Consider the following 14,608-nt stretch of genomic DNA (forward strand, 5'->3'; position numbering starts at 1 on the left):
GAAGGTCAGAAAGATGATGTTGATCGATAGGTTGACTTTGAATTACCAAGGTAAAGGCGGTGAATTCAGAATCGACGGGAATAATATAATGAGGTTGAGTGATTGGATTTGTGTAACTGATGTTTTGAGCTTCGGAAGAATATTCTAGAAGAAGGACACCGTAGTGGATTATTGAACTATGACGATGTTAATGAGTTTGGGTGCAAACTCGGAAATGGACACTATTATGTAGTAACGACGGTTTATGCTTAAATATGATTTTCAACTAATATTGACAAATTTAGGACTTGATCACCCTAAATCTCTTGTTGGTAGTAGATGGAATCATATAGAAGAGATAAGCTTGTTTTGTTACCTTAATGGTTTAAGATGTGATGAATACTAAGCCGTGAGAATAATCACTCACTATGTTGTGTGAACTTATGAAGAAGTGAATATGAAAGAGTGCAACGTGGTGGATGATGACTTAAGACGGGTAATCACAGTCGCGCAGCGAAAGTGTGATGTGGAGTAGTGTTATGAGTACTACTCGCGGGCAGTAAAGGAATTAATATGTCAGAAGCCTACATGGAACATATGTGTTGATCTATATGTTGGATTTAGAATCCAGTGGATGTAAGGATGTCGTGTTTTGAATAATTGCCGAGATGATGAATATGTTATTACGGTTGTACGTAGTTAATGAGTATGTATCCGGCGAAATTAAAACGAAGAGTTGATGCTATATGACGTTGTAATAATTTTGTGTTGTTGTTAAGGGGTTATTGTAGATTCCATATATAATGAGGAATTATACTCTATGAAGGGAGAAATTGATTTAGTTCTTAGAAAAGAGCGAAACTCAAATTGAGTTGTTTTGTAAGAAATGTCGTATTGAGACTGATGAGCGTGATTATAATTACTTGTGTGCACTCGTTCCGATGGCCGGGATGTTTAATAGATGTAAAAACTCAAGAATTTGTTTTTGAGTGCGAGTAAGTATTATTGAGTGGTAAATTGGTACCATGAATGATGAAGAATGATTCTTGAAACGAATGAGTAAAGAGAGTCGGAATCAGGTAAAACTCAGAAATCTATTTGGTATAGATGATTGTGATGAGTAGTCAGAGTAGTGCGGAAAAAGCGGAATGTAACGTGTTGGATAATTACTGGTGTGACTTAAGAGGAGTCAGATAATTGGAATTCAATGGTATAGGAATATGAGTATTGAGTTTCTTGAAGGAAGCGGTTAGTGAAAAGTGTAAGTATTATTTTATCGCTCAGATGGAAGAATATGCCTAAGGTTGGTATGTTTGGTAGATGGAATGCATTACTGCAGTGTCGATCAGTGTGATCATACTATGGATTGTGTAATTGTATTACTCAGTTGTTGAGTGTATTGTATAGGTTATGCCTCAATGTTCTATTGTAGTTAACCTTTTAGAGATGTAATGAGTGGTACAACTTTTGATGGTCAAATGCGACGTAAGAACTGGGATTTGAATGTATGAAACATGTTCCCTGTTGGTGATGTCAGATGGATTTTGAGGATTGACCGATGGTAATGTTAATTGGGAGCTGAAGAGTCAGGTGGAGGACTCTTATACGAGCTGGTTACTTGAGGTATGTTTTCGAGGACGAAAACTCTTTTAGTGGGGGAGAGTTGTAACACCCGTATATTTTAATTTTTAATTTGAATGGAAATTTAATTAATAATTAGAATTATTGGTGATTTGTATAATTTAATTGGAAAAGGATGGTTTATGGTGTTGGGCCATGTGTGATGTTAAGGAATGAGGGGGTGTTATGTTAGTAAAGGTCTTATTCCAATTAAAGTTTATTTTATAAAATAATAAGAATTGGGAATAAGGGAAAGGAACGTGAAAAGCAGAGCAGAAGAGATGAGGAATTGGAACACGAAGAACGTGAAAGAGGAGCAATGGAGGGAGAGACCAATCAAGAACTCTTGGCTAAGGTAAGGGGGGACTCTCCGGTTATCATCTATTATCGTGTTCTTAGATAATAATATTGATTAGGGATGTTGTTGGGTCAATTGGATTATATGATAGATTTAGGGATTGAGTTGAATTGTATGATGTTTGATCCCTATGTTTGAATCCATGATATCTATGTTGTTATGATCTCAATTGATGTGTAATTGATGTATTATGAGGTGTTTTTCGTGTTGTTTATACATTCTATTTCCCTAGGTTCGTACTGGTATGAATTGGGTGAGTTTGGAATGTGTAGAATGCTATTTTCTGCAGGTTGGGGTTTCTGAAATCGCCGGTTCGCGCCGCGTGCATAAGTTGGCGCCGCGAAGGCGTACTTGTTTTCTCGCATCGCGCCGCGTCCATGAGTTGGCGCCGCGAACGCGTTTGTGTGGTTCAGGTCGCGCCGCGAGCCTTGGTTGCGCCGCGTGCTGTAACGTAGTTGTTTTCTTGGGAAAGTTAAATGATGTGTAACTTTCGAACCGTAGGTCCGTTTTTAGTGTCGTTTCGAGCACGATGAATCTTATGAAATAGCCTATGTTTTTAATGATGAAATGAGGTGTGAATCCAATTATTTTTAAATATGATTTTATTTCTTGGTGTATGATGTATTGTACATATATGTGATGAGATGTGTTAAATACATGATATGTTGAAATATTAATCATGTGACAATTTGTTTAATTGGATGATGTATTGTTGACATATATGATGAAATGTGACAATATAAGATGTTGTTTTGAAAAACATTATGATGTGATGATTTGTTTAGAGTCGTATGATGATGACTGATTTGCTTGAAATGATGTGAATACATGTGTGTCCTTATTTTTGATGATGATGATTGATGTGGACACTTGTATGTTCTTTAATGATGATGATGGTGATTGATTATATTTGAATGATGCTAATGTATATAAACATACTTTGATGATGATGATGATGATGATGATGATGAAATGGGTATTTGATGATGTTACTCATTAGACTTGACGATGGTATAGTATGTTGTATATGTTGCATTCATTCATGTTCATTGATGATACTGTATCCATAAGGGTGTGTTGGATCAGTGAAGGGCATGATTCCCATTGTGTGGAATCTGTGCTGGCAGGGCCGTATCTTGATGATGTTGGATCGGTCATGGGTTATTCCCATTTGATGAGGTTGGTACCACATGCATAGTGTCAGTTCATACATATGCATACTTTTATAACATGATTGGATGTATTCCAGTGTTATAAATATTGATGATGTGTTGGTTGTGTGTTTTGTTGAATTAATGTTGAGTATGATTGTCTGTTTGAAAGATGTGTTCTGTTGATGTTTGTGTAAACGATAGATGTTCCTGATAATCTGAATATGATGAAATTGGGTGAATGATATAACTATGATGTGTTGTTATTTAAGATGCAATAACATTTGTTAACTGTGATGAGACTCACCCTTACTGTTGACATTTTCAGATTGAGGATAGCTGCTTTCGACTTGGTGAGGATTAGCTCATAAGTCAGTGTATTAGTGTAGCGTCAGGTGTCATGCTCTGATATTGTAACACTGGGGAAACGTTAGATTAGAGTTTATGATGATACTCTATCGTGTTGTTATTGTATTAAATTATGTGGGATATTGCATAGATGATGTTATGCTTATCCGTATGATGAATTTTCCGCTGTGTAAACATGAGATGTTTATGTATTATGACAGATTGTTCCTTAGTGAAAGCATGACAATGAATTTATGATAATTTGTTTTAAATTGAATTGTGGCACCCTTGTTTTCATGTTTTACTCTGAAAATTATTTTATAAATTTCTGTGGGGTTTAGAAGGGTGTTACATTTTGCATACGGTATCCCAACAAACTCAATGAATAGGCCTTTTAAATTCGCTCCCGTTCCACAAGAATTTACTTTAAATGGCTTGAATTTCTTTTAAGATCTTTGAAGGTGCTTTGTAAAAAGAAAGAGAATAGATAGGGATTGCGTTAAGCACGGAATTAATCAAACACACACGTCCCGCTATGTTTAGATGAACTCTTTTCCAAACGGCTAATCTCCTCTTCAAATATAAGAGTAAATCCTTCCACATAGATAACTTCCTCGGACTATCACCCACTCTAACACCAAGAAACTTGAACAGGAGCATTCCAACTTTGCAAGAGAGAAAAGAAGAAGCCGCTTCAAGATACCAATCGGCAATAGTGATACCGAAGATGTTGCTTTTGTTGAAATTAACCCTCAAACCTGACTTCAACTACAAACCCTTAAGGATTGTTTTCATACTCCACAAATTTGCGGTATCTCCCTCCGCCATTATTAAGGTATCATCCGCGAATTGAAGCATATTCACTTCTTCAACGTCATTTATCTTGAACCCACGCAAATCCCCGACATCAATATCCTTTCTCATTAAGGTCGTTAAAACTTCCGTTGCCAACACGAATAGAAACGGGGACAAAGGATCTCCTTGCCGAAGACCTTTCTCAACTTTAAAATCCTTTGTTACCATTAATGAGAACGGACATGCTACTAGTGAAAATACAACCCTCCATCCAACTTAACCACTTAGTACCAAAAACCCATTTTAGTTAAGACATACCTCGAAAAATTCCAACTTACGCGATCATATGCCTTTTCGAAATCCACCTTTAAAACCACACAACTCCTCTTTTCTCTTTTAGCTAAATTCAAAACCTCATTAACAACTAAAACTCCATCCGCTATGAATCTTCCCGGGACAAAATCCATTTGGTTGTCCGAAACCAACTTCCCTATCACACTATGTAATCTTTTCGCCAAAAGTTTAGCCAAAATCTTATACATACACCAAAGTTTCCCTATCACACTACGTAATCTTCCCGCCAAAAGTTGTAACAAATTGTAACAACCATTTAAGATTCAGTTATAGTAGTTTTTTTATAAGAAATTATTTATATATATATATATATATATATATATATATATTAAATATGAGTACAAACCATACTCAAGAAATTTACAAAATAGAAATTTTCCTACTAATACCAACAAACCTTAGGTCTATTTTACATAAAGCCTAATGGACTATGATTTCATTCATAAAAATTACACAACACTCTATGTTTGTTTCCAATAGCCGACCACCACCAGGAATACATTTTGACATTGTGAACTATTTCCTCAATATCTCCTACACCATTGTCGAAAATTATTGCATTACGCTGTTTTCAAATTAAACACACATTCTTATTCAAATCAAATCATAGGGTTGGTGTGGTAGTGGTCTCTACGACAACGTCCACATGTATAACTCCTAAAGGTTTACTTGTCTTTCCTTCATAGTTTGATAAAATCATGTTGTGGGGTTTCAAATTAGCGACATATTTGCCAATTTTCCTTGGCAAGGAATGGGGCATTATTTTAATGCAAAGCTACACCATCTACTAAGACTTGATTTTTCCCCACATTTTTTACCATGGCACTTATAAACATGGGATTCAAGTGTTGTTGCATTACTATATTAGGCCTTTCAAACAGAACCTTGTCTTCATCGGCACACCCATCATTTATCTCATAGTAACACAAAGACTTGTGGGTTGCTAATTCCTTTTCCAATCCACTGTCATTTTCAGTCACTTCAATGATAGTATTATACTCAATGGGTAACATAAATATCAAATTAGAAATTAAATATAGCTGAGGTTTAGAACCAAAATCAAATTTATATGTGGCCATGTCTTCGTTCTCGTCTTGTGTGGCCTCTTTATCCTTGGGTTTTATCATAGGTGGAAAAAGAGGAAACAACCTTTGCTTCATTGTCCTTTTCGCCGTTTAGGCTTCATTTAGGGGTTGAACACTGCCACTTTTGTTCGAGCTTTCAACCTCGGAGGCAAATTTCTTCTTACGCTGGTGCTTTCTCAATTGTGTCATAGTCATAGGGTTTTTGCCCATGTAATTTTTAGAAGTATAGGAATACTTCTTTGAAACTTGAGAGTTGTTATGGTAAAAGAATTACATATAAACTTCGACCGATTTCCATTTATGTTGATCGGTGTGTGTTTTTCTTGCAGGTCTGACCTAGTCACCCAAGGGAACATTGGTGGGTAGGACACAAGTCCTTCTATGAATTGTTTTGTGAGAGATACCTCTTTTTTCGAAGACAAACTTGTTTTGCTTGTCATCTCTACCAACCCTTCTTGGTTGGTAGCTATATGGCTTAACCTTCTCCAGCTCTTTGACAACCTCTTTATCGATTATTGTACTACGGCGCGAACAAAGATAACTTCAAAGTCTTTGATCTTACACCTAGTTAGGATTTTATTTAGTTCTTCCTCAACTTTGGGGTAGACCATTTTCATCTGCTCAGTATAGTCGAGCATGTGACTTTGTCTACTTTCATGTCCAGGTCCTCAACAATGTCGACCATCATCACCTCTACAAGTTTGACAAAAAAGGCATCCTCTACCTTCAAAAGGTATGAGTCAATCTCCATCTGAGGCTTCTATTTGTCAGCAAAATTTATCCTTCCATCTTTTAAAGCACTTATCACCAGATCCTTGAAAATAGTATCTTGAGAAGTTTTATGACCAAGAAAATTGTGAAACTTACAAAAAAAAATGATTTTTCTTTCTTTGTTCTAATGGAGGTGTCTTGAGCCCTTTTGGGACTACTATATGGCCATCAGAAACTAACAGGTTTAAAATTTTATCACATTGGGTTACATCATATGTGTTTGTTTTTTAAATAAACTTGTCATTTTTATTTGGTTCAAAGGGATTTTTCCTATTGGAAGGCTTTAAGACCTTACACACAAAGGGAAATACTGACTTTATCTTTTCCAGATTAACTTTATTGTCTTCGACAAATTCATAACCCATGTTAGATCCTTTGATCAATTTCATCTATTTCTACAAAGGCAAGTTTTTATTTTTTGTGGTATTTATTAGACCTAGCCTTCTCGGCTTTCAAACGTTCAACTATGCCCTTTAAGTATTGGGTATCTTACTTCTTCCTAATTGAATAGTCTAACCCCTATATCCAACTCGACTAACTCATCTTCAGGCACTTGAGTGAAGCACCTCGACTTTATTATCCTAAACCTATTAAGGTAATCATCTATTGACTCAGCCAATTTTGGTATCACACTGGCTAACTCCTTCAGCCTTATCTTCGATTGACTCATGAAAAATTGTTCGTGGAACAACCTTTCTAACTGAGTCCAATTGCATATTGAATCAGGAGATTAAACACTGTTTCAATTTAATGTGTAAGTATATTCATCATATCATGGTTACTTTCAATCATTTGTTGTCTCGCAGAATGGAGGGAATTATTAGTCAAGGGTGGCATAACCTGATGGATATATCCCAATTATTCTTGTGGTTGTACCATTCGACTAGGATTGTTTATTATAGATCCTGATGCTAAGTATGGATTAAGAGGTGACACAATATACATTGCATTATCTACATATGATGATGCATTGGTTTGTAATCCTGTCATCATTGCAATTGGCATGCCATATGGTTAATCCTAAGTTTTAATTCACTTAATGGATTAAACTCTAAAACAATCCTACGGACAATTTGTGTAGAAAAGTACCATGAAAAGTGTATGTGATTGGAACTTGAATGTTTGAATGAAAAACTGGACATAAACTCTAATAGAAATAATGAAGAATTGCTTTGGAGGAAGAAAATAAACAACAAACATAATAAATATCATTAAAGTAAATGCTTCGAATTTAAAGAGTTTAAAGAAAGGAGGCTGGCTCATTCATCTTCTCACAGACTGTATTGGGGTAACCGTATTGGCGTAATGATGAGGGCTTATGCCCTGATTGGTACCACATGCATGAAGTTGAGTAAGTCCCATAATACGAAGTTGCATAAATTGCATGATGAAATGAATGTGCTTGTGTATGTTGTTGTGTATTTGAATTGGTGATGATTATATAGCTTGTGAGGCCTGAATTGCGATAACCTGCTCAAGATATTTGTCGTATATTCACCATTATATGATTTATTATATTGTTGTGATATCTCACCCTTCTGTTTGAATGTTACCTCTACGTGGATAATGAAGGATAGAAAAACACTTAGAAAGGGGGGTTTGAATAAGTGTAGTATCAAAAACTTGTAAAATAAAAACAACTTGCACAATTATTTTTATCCTGGTTCGTTGTTAACTAAACTACCACAGTCCACCCTTATCAGGTGATTTACCTCAACTGAGGATTTAATCCACTAATCACACGAGATTACAATGGTTTTCCACTTAGACACTGCTAAGTCTTCTAGAGTCTTCTGATCACAACCTGATCACTCTAGGAACAATCTGCTTAGATACCCTCTAAGACTTTTCTAGAGTCTTCTGATCTAACTGATCACTCTAGTTACAATCTGCTTAGATACCCTCTAAAACTTTTCTAGAGTCTTCTGATCTAACTGATCACTCTAGTCCTTTAAAACTTAATGTAAACAAATTCTAAGAGTATTACAATGCTTCTTAAAAGCGATAATCACAACTGTGATATTTCTCTTACAGTTTAAAGCTTACTCTCACTATATTATTACAACAGCAATAAGTGAGGTTGAAGATGAAGTTTGAGAGCTTTAAAAAAGAACAGCGTTTCAGCAAAGTTTTTGTTAAGAGTTGTATGCAGTTTCGTTAACCTTTGCTTCTCTTTAGAACTTCATTTTATAGGCGCATGAGAAGATGACCGTTGGGAGCATTTAATGCTTTACGTATTCCGTACAGCATTGCATTTAATGTTTCACACTTTTGTCAACTACCTCGAGCCTTGCTTTTGCTGTGACTACTGACGTTGCCGTTAATAGCTTCTAACGTTCCTTTTGTCAGTCAGCGTAGCCTGCCATCTTGTACTTGATTCTGATTGATCTTTTGTAGATACAACGTTTGAATATCATCAGAGTACAAACAGCTTGGTGCATAAGCATCTTCTGATCTTCTGACCTTGAAGTGCTTCTGAGCGTGATACCATTACTTCAGTGCTTCTGCTTCTGAACTCCAGTCCTTCTGATGCTTCCATAGACCATGTTCTGATTCTGCTTGACCATCTTCTGATGTCTTGCCAGACCATGTTCTGATGTTGCATGTTGAACCTTTAGAGTCAAAGCTTCTGAGCGCTGATTTGTGCATACTCTTTATATATTTCCTGAAAAGGAAATTGCATTGGATTAGAGTACCACATTATCTTAAGCAAAATTCATATACATTGTTATCATTAAATTTAAGATAATTTGATCAGAACAATTCTTGTTCTAACAATCTCCCCCTTTTTGATGATGACAAAAACATATATAAATTATATGAATTTGCAATCAGAATAACAGACGGCAAAAGACAATTACACATTTATAGCAACAGCATATAAATATAATGTGTGAGTATGTCTCCCCCTGAGATTAACAATCTCCCCCTGAGATAAATAATCTCCCCCTGAAATAAATACTGGAAGAAATTTTGCATAAAGAACTTCCCTGAGTATCTTCTATTTCAGTTGAGACGATCACACATGCTTAGATCTTCAGAATATTCACAGCTTCTGCTTCTTGCTTCCAGAGGACAGCTTCAGAGCTTGAATTTCTTCTTGAATCATTTCATGCTAGATTGTATCAGAACATTGTTGAATGTACCAAAGCATCATCAGAGCATCTTCTACATTCTGAAATGTTACAGAACAAACTATACGACAAAAGTCAGAGCATGAATGAATCAGAGCATAACACATATATATATCAGAGCATAAAATATGTATCAGAACATACAGAATGCATCAGATCATATATATAGTAAAGCTTAAACAAATATATCAGAGCATATAAGGACAGAGAAAAAGTTAGTGCATATTCCATCATTAGAATATCATAACATCCTTCTGTGGTGTCGTTTTTTTTACCTCCCCGTTTCACTTGGGAGGACGGCACGCTAGACCCTTCACGCGAAATTTGGAAGGAGAATGCGCCCGTGGTGGGATGAATTTTATTTCAGTTCTTCCTACGATATCACACGAACTTTCTTATTGTCCTACGAATAGGAAAGGGAAAAAAAGATCTCAACTAAACCCTAGGAGTTTGCTAAGTGTGGGGATTCACCTAGACTAGAAATTCTGGAGTCCGGGAGGTCGGTTATACATAGGGAAGTGTTTAAACACCCTACATATTTGTAGTACTCTATAGGAACCTTCTCTGTGTCTAAATGTGTTTGTGCTGCTAATGATTATTGGGAAAGTTTCTCCTTTGTGTTAGGAGAAGGAATTGAATTGAATAAAAGAAAGACAGACAGACAGACAGACTGACTATTTTTGGTATTTTATTAGCTCGCTGAGGTTCCTTGTGAACCTCATGCCTACATATCCCTAATGGAAGTCAGAGCTTAATGTAGTTCGGGGAACTAATTGATTATTAATTATATTTGGGTGCCTTGCTTGAAGCTCAAGGTTGAAGCTTTGAATTAAATCTCTGTTTACAGTAAAGAGACATGAAATCATCTTTACAGAGAGGTATTTGTACTATTCTACCACAAACATTTTGAAAGAGTGACAGAATAACTGGATTCATTTCATTAAGAGAGTGACCTTACTTGTGTGTTTGCAAGTATGCTAGTATCTCTTGAATGAAAGAAAGATGCTCGTCCAAATTAGGGAAAGTTACCACATGTCTGGGTTTTACTGCCAGCTCATGCCTTTCAAAATCCTAAATGGGAGACTTGATTGAAATTGAAATTGAAATGTTGAATTGTTTGTTTGTTTGAATGTGGTAGAGTAGTAAAAATATCTCTCTATAGAGATAAGCTATGTCTATCTATTGTATAAAAGATTTGACTTTAGCTGGCTTGCATGAGGCCCAAGCTTGAGGCTTTTTAATTGATTGATTATTATTATGACTCTGGGAGAAAAACTCCACTGGGGATTAATTTACAAGGGATTTTTATGTTTTGTACAAAGCCCAGAATTGAGGCTGACTCTACTTAGGGAAAATCTATCTTGACGGGTTTTATTTGGTGTTCTGTACAAAGCCCAGAATTGAGGCTGACTCTAACTAGGGGAAATATTATTTTCTTCCTTGTATGAAGCCCAAGGTTGTGGCGGACTCTTAAATAAACTGAGTATGGATGACTCCATGGGAAAAGATCCTAGATGTTAGGAATCTTTGACACACGACATATGGTTTATCTGCCTTGTACAAAGCCCAAGGTTGTGGCTACTGAACAATGAAGGACTCACTAGGGGAGACTCTATTATCTGCCTTGTACAATGCCCAAGGTTGAGGCTGACTATTAACAGGGGAGTTTTATTGTTTTGGTGCCTTGTATGAAGCCCAAGGTTGAGGCTAACTGTTTTTGTTGGATTTTGACTCTATTGAAGGATTTATTTATTAAAAGACTGGTTTTTTTTGGAAGCTAACCCTTTCCAGGGATTTTGACTCAGCTGGTGAAATTGTCTGTTAAAAGACTGATTTTTGTCATGTTTTTGGAGGCTGACCCTTTCCAGGGGTTTTGACTCTTTTGGGGAAATTATCTCCTAAGAGAATGAATCTTTGGTTTTTGAAGTGATTTTGGAGGCTAACCCTTTCCAGGGGATTTTGGATTTAAATGAGTGATTTTGGAGGCTAACCCTTTCCAGGGGATTTTGTTAAGATGAAAGAATGATTTTGGAGGCTAACCCTTTCCAGGGGATTTTTATTAAGATGATGGCAGAAAGATTATCTAATGGAGACTTCTTGTTTAAAGCCCAAGATGAAGGCTGACACTTGCTGAGGATAAGCAAACATGGATCCTAGACTCTGCTAAGGAAAATTGATGAAGATAAGGGTGACAGAGACTGTCCATGTCTCTCATTCCAAAAGGTGTACTCAATGTGAAATTGAGACAAACTTAGCTTGTTTAAAGTCTGGTTTAAATTGGAAGAAACTCACCAGGGTATGTTAAAAGGTGACTAAAGACCTGTTCCTATGTTTATAAGAAACCTGATGGGTCCTTGTATACAAGCTCAAGAGGAAGCTGGAAATGCTTTTAAGAAGCCTGTGGGTCCTTGTACAAAGCCCAAGAGGAGGCTAATCGAGGGTCATCGAGGGTCCTTGTTATAGCACAAGAGAAAGCTATGTGGTTTTGAACTTATTTTGGCTTTAAGCAAATGGGTAAGAGGTTTCACCGGGAATAATTCCTCTTTGGGTGGATGTGTCCTATTTTGGGTTCTAAGGTTTTTGCCAAGATGTTTCACCAGGAATAATTCATCTTGGGGGTTTGAACTACAGATCTCTAATTAGGAAAGAGCCTTCACCGGGAAGACATTCTCAATCCTAGGTCATATTCCTATAATATATATATAGTTTAACTGTCCTAGGGTTTATACTCAAACGTAGTTCTAAACTAATATATATGCACAGTTTTATATTTGACAGTAATTTAAATAAAGACTGTAAATTGAAAGCTTGTAAAGCCTAACCTGGATGGAGTGGAGGCCTTTGAAGAAGTATGTACAGAGCCTTACCAGTAATTTTTGTTGTTTTGATAACAGTTGAATATATATATGATAAACAGTTAATAGTTTTTGAAAACAGAAGAAGTGAAGATGGACAAAGGTCACATAGGTATCTGAAGAGTTTCACCGGGAATAATGCCCTTCAAATACCAGAAGAATGTTTTGAAAACAGAAAGAAGATTTTGAAAATACAGTTTTGTAAAACAAACTATGAAAAGAAAGAAGGTGTTGGGTCTTACACTCTAATAGAGGCCCAGAGATTATTTACTGTTTATGAAAACAGTTGAATGATTTTGAAATACTGTTGTGAAAACAGTTGATTAATGATTTGAAATGATTACTGTTATGAAAATAGTTTTATGAGTTTTAGGCTTACCTCGAAGAATGAGAAATTGGATTTCTGAGTTTGAGGTGTTACCTTGATCTTCAAGTGATATGATTGGAATAAATTAGGATCTCAACAATTATTGAGCATCCTCACCAGCGGAAAGAAACGTGCTCACAGCTTACAGCATTCCATGATCACCCAGTAATTGTTTATAGACTTCTACAGCAAATGGAAGACCAAACAAAATAGACAAAGTCCGAAGACGACAGAGAAATAATCTCGGAGTCTCGGATAAAGTGAGAAAATTCAAGTAATATATGCAACAGTAATCAAATAGAAATTTAAATGATTAATTACACAAAATAATATGAAAATATCAAACTTAAATGAAATTAATCTAAGAAAATATATTTTTTGTGATTTTTTCATAAAAGAAGAAAATAATTAGAAACATAAATATAAATATGTATCTAATATATATTTTTTTGGAGTTTTTAATAAGGATTAGAAAATTAAATTAAATCCTATATTTAATTAAAATACTAAGTTTTATTTATAATAATCTTTTTAAATAAAATTAAAGAGACCAAAAAAAAACTAGCAATGGGCCAAGGAGGTGTTAAAAACGAAATGGGGGTGCAGCCCAATATGTGACTAAGCTGAATAAAAAAAACATGGGTCGGACCGGGTCGGGTCAGTGTGACCCGGATCCACCCTTTGTTACTACACACTTGTGGATTTAGGGTGTGTTTGGATTGGCGGTTGACAGAATTGATTCTAGTAGAATTGAGTTTGGTAGAATTGATTCTAGTAGAATTGAGTTTAGCAGAATTGATTTATGTTTGGATACACTTTTGTAAAAGTGAGTTGAATAATAAATTACAGTGTAAAAATCATCCAGAATCAATTCTAGAGGCAAAAGCTACAAATTCTAGCTTCAAGTAGAATCAATTCTGAAGACAGAATCAATTCTACTTTTATCAAACCAAACATCTTAAAATCATCAAGAATTGATTCTACACCTCTAGAATTGCTTTTGGCCTTTTCAAAAGCCAAACCAAACATGCACTTAGAGAAAAACCTAAAACAAAGAGGCAGAACGAACTCCTCTCTCTCTCACGCTTCTGAAAAACAAACTTTTAGAAGAAAAATCTTCTCCTTCCTCGCAACAATCAACAACAACGAAACCCTCTCTTTGCTCTTCTCACGGCAACAAAACCAACAGACTCTCCTCCCTTGGTTCCTCACTCAAATCACGATTTTCTCTCTCTCAGAATCCTTTCTCTCGCTCACGCTTTCACTCGCGGCTCTCTCTTGGTTTCTTTCACGGTGAAGAACAACAATCATAACTCGACCTCACTCTTTCTCGGTCGCTTTTGCTCTCTCTCTAAACGAAATCAACAAGTAATCAAACCTCTCACTCGGTTTCTCATAGTGGATGACTCTCTCTCTCTCTCTCTCTCTCTCTCTCTCTCTCTCTCAGTGAATGATTTTCGGCCATGGGAGGAGGACCAGAGGAAAAATCCAGGTATCACCTCTTAATTTCGTTTTCACTCTTGTTTAACAGTATAGCAACAATAACTTATGCTACTTCATATGTTTCTGGAAATTTTATTCTAACAGGGAACTATGTTCACAGCAGCAATAATATTGAGAGTAAGAGTGGAATTGACTTACCTACGGCGAGGAGATTTTCACCGGTTATTGTTGAGGTATGTTCCTAATTCCTTATGCTGCTGCGAAATTGTTGCTAATTGTTGTTATTCTGAACCGAACTTCTGTTGTTACTGCTTCGGAAATGTTGTGGTTGAATGATTCAAAACCGTG

This window comes from Vicia villosa, linkage group LG2 (genome assembly GCF_029867415.1).
Source record: "Vicia villosa cultivar HV-30 ecotype Madison, WI linkage group LG2, Vvil1.0, whole genome shotgun sequence".
In the NCBI taxonomy this organism is placed as follows: Eukaryota; Viridiplantae; Streptophyta; class Magnoliopsida; order Fabales; family Fabaceae; genus Vicia; species Vicia villosa.